General features: G+C 44.2%; 1 protein-coding gene across 1 annotated transcript in view; it reads right to left on the reverse strand.

Annotated features, from left to right (window-relative positions):
- SOAT1 (sterol O-acyltransferase 1) overlaps window positions 1–7092 on the reverse strand; it is a 47012-nt gene extending 39920 nt beyond the window's left edge. Inside the window, exon 1 of the mRNA XM_024553017.4 lies at window positions 6886–7092. The gene's annotated coding sequence lies outside the window, so the exon portion shown is untranslated. The remainder of the gene's footprint in view (window positions 1–6885) is intronic.
- Between the last annotated feature and the right edge of the window lie 1173 nt (window positions 7093–8265).

Consider the following 8265-nt stretch of genomic DNA (forward strand, 5'->3'; position numbering starts at 1 on the left):
GGAGAGCAGACCGTGAGGTCCAAAGCACAAGCGAGGGACCAGTGAGCAACTACTGCACTCACTCAGGTGAGCAATCAAGGAGAGCCGACCTTTTTGACCACTCACCTAAAACAGGACTGAGTCTACCCCTTAGCAATCTAGACACTCGCTAGGCAAACTACTTGAGCTGTAAGTCACAGACTCAAACTGTAATTAATGCTTAATGGTGTCTCTGGGCTAACAGGGCCATCGCCCTTATGTGAGGTATGAGGTGTACCACAATTGACACAGGACCTCGGAGAGGGTTATCCTCCTTGTTTCCTATCACCTCCGGGACACGTTCCTCCTCCCAGCCAGATTATCACAAAGGATACCTCTCCCCTGGCAAGTATGCGTCTTCCTGGGCACACCCCTCATTCACTGAGGACATGAACACCTCACTCACTCACTCTCCCCTCTCACTAACTCTTCCACACTTCTTTTACATCAGTCCATGTACACGGACCCACCCAACACTCTGGCCTCCAATCTCTTCGACTTCCTCCTGTCTCCAACAAGCTGCTCCTATGTCCTAGTCACACCTTCCCCTTGGATGTACTGTTACCAATAACTGTGCCATGCCCATCATTCTGATCTCCAGCACCTAATCCTCGGAACACCACCAGTTCACTTACTCTGGTACCTCCGCACCAATTCTTTACTCCCCTTCTCCCCACACCAGCCCACACTTCTCTGAGCTCTAGGCTCATATCCAAACGCCTACTTGACACCTTCATGGAGAGACATCTCATAGGCATCTCAAATGTAACATGACCACAAGTGAACTGATGTCCCGTCCAATTCCATTCTTCTCAGTGCCTTCCCCATCTCAGTTAATGGGACTAACAGTCGATCTGTGCAGGTTTAAAAAAAACAACAAAAGATAAAAACTTGGAAGTGATCCTTGGTTCTTTACTCTTATCCAATCCAACAGCAAGTTCATCAGACTGCTTTCAAAATATATACCCAATTCTAACCTTTTCTCACCGAATCTACCGCCTTCCCCACAGTCTATCTAACCCACAGTCTAAACCACTGTAACCTCACTATGCTAACCTCCTACTGCACTGGCTCCCTTTTCTCCCTTCTGCTCTATTTTTTAACATGGCACCCAGAGTATCCTTTCAAAGGATAAGTTAGAGCAAGTCACTTCCCTGCTCCAAACCCTTCCTCACCATTATCTAGTAACTCCTCCACGATCCCTCACTCACCTCCCAGGCCCTCCCCCAGCACCCTCAATCTCCTGCTACAATTCTCTCACTGGCTCTATCGTTACTCTGGCCTTTTGCTATTTCTTGAGCAAGCCAAGCTCATTCCCACAGACAGACACCCTCAAAGCTTTCTCCATCACTTCATTCACGTTCTCTGCTCAAATGCCTAACTAAACCCTTCCCCGTCTCCTCTAACTAAAAATATTCTCATACCCTGCTACTCTTATTCGTTACCCTGCTTCATTTTCCTTTAAAGCATGTATTGCCCAATACACTACAGCACTTATTACATATCTACCCCACAAGACTGTAACCCCCATGAAAAGTAGAATTTTGTTTAGCTCACCATTTTACCCAAGTATCTAGAACCATGGCCGGACTACAATCTGCACCGAATACACATTTGTTGAATGAATTAATAAACAGGTACCAAGCATTTTCACATACATTATGGAAATAAAACAACTGCCCTTCACATGTCTGTGAAACCATCATTAACAGGCTACTATTAAGAGTTGGAACTGATGTTCATTTTACCTTCTAACTTTACCCATTAATATTAAAAGATAAAACATAAAAAGAGTTAATGAAGACATTTACCTAGTTTGGGACTTAAGTCGTAGGTATACACATAAAAATGATCTGCTCTAGAGCTTGAGACTTTTCATCGACACCTGCCACTCTGGACCCAACTCTACACTTAACTCAGAGACTCTGGAAAACAGTTTGCTGACAATGCCGTGCCCTTGATCCATCGGAAGCCTCTCAAACTGGAGAGACTGTTCTTCTGAAACGATTCAAGTCGTTAGAACACACGCTATTAGAACTGCAAGTCCCCATAGTGGGTGCTCACTCTTGGCTTCACTCTTAGACCTCCGTGTACATTACCTCCTTTAAATGCTAACGGTAACCTTAAACTGGGGGGATCCTGCACCCATTTTCGAACAGAAAAAAGTAGTGACTGCCAGAAGCATAATTATAAATGACAGCAAAGAAAGAAAACTTTAAAAAAGTGGCAATCAACATTAAAAAAAAGAACACACACATGGGTTTTGTTGCTGCTGCTGCTGTTCTTGTGTGGTCAAAGGAGCTGTGTCCCCAACACATCGCTGCATCAAAGCAGACCTTGGCTGAGCTTCGTGCCCTGGTGACCTTGGCACATCTTTAAAAGGCTGTGGAAGTTTAAACATAAAAGGCAAAGCCCTGGCTGGGTGGCTCAAAACTGTCCCACATACAAAAGGTTTGTGGGTTTGGTCCGGTGGGCGTGTGTGCGGGAGGCTGTGCAGGAGGCTGGCGATCCATGTTTCTCTCTTCCCCGGCCCCTCTAAAATCAGTGAACGTATCCTCGGGTGAGGATTTAAAAACAAAAATAGATAAATAAATAAAATAAAAAACATAGAAGGTAAGGCAATTTGCATCAATTTTTTTAAAACATCCTAACACTTAAAAAATATGTGCCAATCAATTATCTGAAAATAAAATTCATAGATGTTAAGCACTTCTTTCTACAACAGTATCAGGTGAGTGTGTTGTAATAATAGAGGTCTACCCCATTAAATTGTACACACACGCACACACACACACACACACAATGTGTCCAGAGAAGGGATAACTAACGATTTAGGGAGGTCAAACAAGTCCTCATGGAGGACGTGACGTTAGAGCCAAGTTGAAAGAAGGAAACAGAAGTTTGCTAGGCATCCAGGTAGGATGGGAGGAGAGCACACTACGGAAAACCATGAACAAGTACAGACCTTGTTCATGTCCCAGTGACCTTAGCACATCTTTAAAAGGCTGTGGCAGTTTAAACACAGAAGGCAAAGCCATTTGCCTAAAAAATTTTTTTAAGCATTATTTCAAACATTTCATTGAGGTCAGTGTGTGCCAGGCCCTGGGATACCCAGATTCCATGCCCTCCAGAAGTGAAAATCTGGTGGGCAAAAGACATAAAAACGTGATTATAACACCTAATGGTACTACAGAACAGTAGCTTAGTATCAGGGTATGAAGGGAATTCAGCCGGCTGGCCACATGAGCTCAGGAGCAATTAGAAAAGGTTTCCTGAAGAAGGGAGAATTTAGTTTAAATCTTTAAAGCAAGAGAAGGAATGAGGCTGAGCACAGGATATATGGAACGGTAAGGACAAAAGGTCAAGGGCCCACAGGAGCCATACCAGGCAGTCTGGAACTTGACACACAAACAAGGAGCTGGTGGAGTTTTTTAAACAACAGGGTGACTTGATATTTGTGGTTTAGTGAGATGACTCAGGTGGCAGCATGGCAGATGTGCTAGAGAAAGGAGATATTGGCAGAGAGAACACGGAGCTCACTCGAAGTATGATATAGGCCTAAAGCAAGGCTCAAATGACAGGAGTTTACTAGTGAACAAAGGATTTCATGAAGAAAGAAGAGATAAGGGAGATAAATTTACAGACATTAAGCTGAGGCATCTGTGAGCTATTCAGGTAGCCATAGCCAGAAGGCAGTTGGAAATACAGATCCCAAGTGAGTTTTCTAACTCAGCTAAGGCCACGGGTATGCCATTAAGCTAAGCAACTACAGAAGAGAAAGGAGTGGGTGAGTTCACTATCACGTGCATGCGGATCAGCCAAGTGACGATCACCAATAGGCAGATGAATATACAAGCCTGGACGGAAGACGGAAATCTGGGATTCGCTGGTGTGCGGAGCAGCAGCTAAGACCAACAACGCACAGGAAGGAGATCTCCCGGGGAGACCGTAAATCAAGAGATTACCTAGGAAATAATAAAGCCAACATTACACTTACTATGGCTCATTTAATCCTCACAACCACACATGCAGTAGACAGGTACTATTATCCCATTCTACAGATAGTTAAGCAATTTTCCCAATATTACAAGACAATTAAGAAACAGTAAAAAAGCTAGGCTAGGAAAGATTACAGAAGAACCAGGAGTGAGCTATGTTCAAATTCAAGTTAAACAATTCGAGAGGTAACCCATGGCCAGTATCATGGAAAATGTAAGGCAAAAAAATGGAGAAAATAAAAAGGAGGGTAGCACATGAGATATTTCACAATTTGGGGACATTAATAGCTACAATTTACTTTACTTCTACAGTTAGTTTCAGGAAAGACAAAGAAGTATATTGGATTGGGTTGCAAAATAGGTTGAGGAAGTGAAAACACTAATCATAAGACTAGTCGTGCAAGGGGTTTAGCAATAAACGCCGTAGGCATTAATGTTTACTACGTCAGTAACACTGTGTTGGACACCAGGGCAAGCACATCACACTTAACATTTCCTTTTTAAAGGATGCAAGAGATTCGGAAATGCTACAAAACTTGTTCAAAGTCACATAGCCAGTAAGTGGCAAAGGAAAATTTACACCCAAGATGACATAAAACTAGCTAGAGAACTACTTTAAAATACAACACACCGATTAAACAACTATTTCTTAAGAATCTAATCTATATATCGATTTGTAATGTTCAGTGTGATACATCTAATTTGGCTTATGAAAGTATTAATAATCTATGGTAATTCCATCTAATGTATTCTTTATTTTGGTCATCGTATTCATTTCTAACTGGTTCTTTTTTTTAAAAAATTTTTTTTAAAAAGAAGTTAAACAAAATTCACCTGAATAAATCTAAAGATATAATTATCTTTATTAAACAACTCAGGAATCAGGCAGCATCCCATCTAGCAAACAAAAAGTTTCTATAGGCTGACAGAGGGTAGGACTAAGAAGTTAAAAGTAGATTATTTCAGGCAAGGACGCCTTCCCGCAGGGGAAGGCGGAGGTCTTATCAGTTAGGTTGATTAAGATTCTTTTTCTGAGAGAGACTGAAACTGCAATTAGATCAGGTATTAAATCTAGGTTTGGGATATGGGCCTGTGATTTTCTGTTCAACAAAAGCAAAACAAAGAGAATTGATTTGAGAAACAAACTTTAGCTAGCCTACTGTGTTCCTATTAATAAAGCTTTCAAAGGAACCTATAAATCTGTAAAATAAATATTGAGTGCCTACTCTCAGTGAAAAACTTGGCTATATCACTCCCGGGTTCAGTGGTGGGAAAAGAGAAGTAAATGCAGATAAATTCACAATCCCTGCTCCTTCTTAACACAGGTTTGCCCTAATACAATCCCACAATATTTACATATCAAAGAGTAAGGTCATTAAGTCAATTAGCAAAACTAAAGCACAAAGACTAGTTCTCTTACATCATTTATCCTACGGGATAAACTCCAAAAATAAATTCATTTAAAACTTTTTCCATTTCCTTCCCAAAGGAAACAGGCACTCTTCCCTAGTCAATATTTCCCATTCAAAAGTTTCTTCCTCTGTTGTCCAACTCATTCATCCTTTCATTGTGCCAGGTTCTAGGCAAGACTCTAGAGAACTGAGACAGAAATAAGATGGTCTAGCCCAGCTCTCATGAAATTTACACGCCAGTACAGGAAACAAAGCATCTAAGTAACTTATGCAGCTTGTTACAATGGATGATTAATTGCTGCTAAGGAAAAGAGTGCTGGGATATTTCAGCTGATAAATTGAGGAACACATAGGAATTGAAGAAAGGGAGAGAATAGTGCCTAAGAGGTGGAGGAAATCCTTAAAGACCAGGAGATAGCAAAAAGAAAAATGTTTTAATAAAATCAGTGTGGCTAGAGCCCAGAGAGCCGGGAGGAAAGTGGCCCAAACTCAACTGGATTCAGAAGAGTGGCAGCAGTAATTTGGTCTTCATCCTAAGAGAAATGTGAAATCTTTTAGAGTTCTGCGTGTGTGATGCATCAAGACATGTGCATTTTTAAATGATTATTTTTTTAATTAAATGACTAGTCTTGAATGCCTCAGAGTTCCTTCCAAAATCCATTCTCACACCTAGACAAAACGGAAGCTTCTTGAACAACTCATTCATCCATACCGTCCAACTTAAAGCAAGGGGGGAAAATGCTTCAAGTTGAATTCTACCTCATGGGAAAGGCAATTACTCAAAAAAAAAAAATGCAGTTTAAATAGATGGCAGTTCATTGGTTAACTGACCAATGAACTTAATCTACATACAGAGACTATAGAGCTTAGAGTTGTTTCTCCCTTACAAAAACTTCTAAATATATATGTCACTTAAACTGCCTGGCTATTAACATTTAAGAAAGACAGAAACTTAATTACATCCTAATATTTAAGGCTAAATTATGAGCTTGGTTAAAGGCTTTGGTGCCCAGGTAAGCAGATTTTGAAGTCTTGAAGTGCCATTTATCTCTTCGCACGTTTTTTCTTTTTTCCTAAATCAATTAGAAGCTGACTTTCTGAGTGCATTGTTCTGTTTCGCTTTTTTTAAGGAATGAAACGTCTTCTAATTCATAACTTTCTTTACTACCGGCTTGAGAGACGCCACAGCACGTGTGACCCTCCAACCAGGGTTTAAAAGGCTGCCAGTCCCCTGGGGGCCCGCTGGCAACTTTCCCGCCTTCTCCATCCCCCAAACTCCCCAGGACTCGAGGATCCTCCCTTCCCCGGGCTCCGGGCCGCCTCCTCCGCCCCCCAGCCCAGGACAAGGACAAGGCCGCCGGGCCGGAGTGGCAGCCGCCACCTCCATCCCCTTCCTCTCCGGCCGGTGCGTGGACCCAGACGGGAAGTGAGGTGGGCGTCGGGAGAACGGGCATTACCTGGAGCGGGAGCCCGGCAGCCGGGACCTCTGCAAGGAGGGCAGAGCCGCGAAGCCGGCGCAGCGCAGAGTGCAGGAAGGTCGGCTCCAGGCAACTCCCCAGGTGCCCCAGCCCGCAATACGGCCAGCCCCGCGGCAGACGCAGATAAAGCGCCCTACTCTCTACCCCTCCGCCCCCAGCCTCGAGGCCCGTTACGCAGCGTCACGCGCACAGCCCGCGCCCGCTCAGGATTTCATTGGTGGGCCCGCCAGCGACCGGCTCCGCCCACTGCCCGCGGCAGCCCCGCCCCTTCCCTGGAGCAAGGGTGCTGCGTGGGAGAACCCCCTGCTGGTCCTCGTCGCGGTGCGAGGGGCGCTTGCTCGGCCAGCGTAGGTCGTGACACCGGCGACAGCAGCTTGTTTTCCGTTCCTAACCCAGCGATGCAAAGTGCGGCAGATACAGGACGGAGGCAACTTCCTGCACGTCCCCAACGGCACCCTGCCTGTAGCACGGTACCGGAGAGGCTAGTGCCTCTCCCAAAGATCAGCGGAAGCTGCTTCTGAAACAGGATCGTTACAGTTCCCACTGACCCTCTAGGGGCAAAATAGAAGCGCTAGTCAGAAGCGTTTGTCATGGGATGCTTCTTTGTAAAGTGTACGTGATTGTGTGTCCTTCGGCACGTGCACACTAGATTGAGACAGTAAGATCCTTGAAATAATGGGGCAATTAAGTAATTAAAGGGGACTTAATCAAAGAAAAAATAATGATGCGGAGAGATGTAGGACAGAGATAGCTAGAACAGTTAATCGCTTAGATTATACGAAGGCAGAGGTGTAGGTGAATTTAGAGTAATGGAGGGTGCCAAGGGAAGGAGGGCAGCAGGCACTGAAGGGCGAACGAAGACTGCCAACTAGCCTCGCCCGGCTAATCACTCGGACCGACTTCAGATTGAGATGGCCGCCCATGACCGGGTCAGGCTGCTCTTTTATAACGAGGAGGATAGACAAATACCTGGCTACCGAGAAGGCAGAAGCCAGTATCAGCCTTCCGTCGAATTCAGTACTGGCAGTCACTGGCAACCCACCCAGTTTGCCTCTTGTATAACAGTGGTTGCTGCTTCTCCCAGCTGGTGGACAGTAGGATCTGGTAGATCCCAATGGCTTCTGTGCTTTACCCCTCCCCTTCCATTATCTAAAGAGCGGTAGGAACACAGGGACTTTTTCCCATAAGACTGTGCTGGCCACCTGACATGTACACTAAGAAGACTCCAGTTTTTTCCTTTGTCTCATCTTTCCATTCAAAAAATATTGTGTTTTGGTGGTGGTGCAAGGGGTACAGCAGTGAATAAAACACAAGAAGCCCCTGTACTTAAAAGCTTATGTTTCTAGTGGAAAAAATAAA

This window comes from Desmodus rotundus, chromosome 12 (assembly GCF_022682495.2).
Source record: "Desmodus rotundus isolate HL8 chromosome 12, HLdesRot8A.1, whole genome shotgun sequence".
Lineage (NCBI taxonomy): Eukaryota > Metazoa > Chordata > Mammalia > Chiroptera > Phyllostomidae > Desmodus > Desmodus rotundus.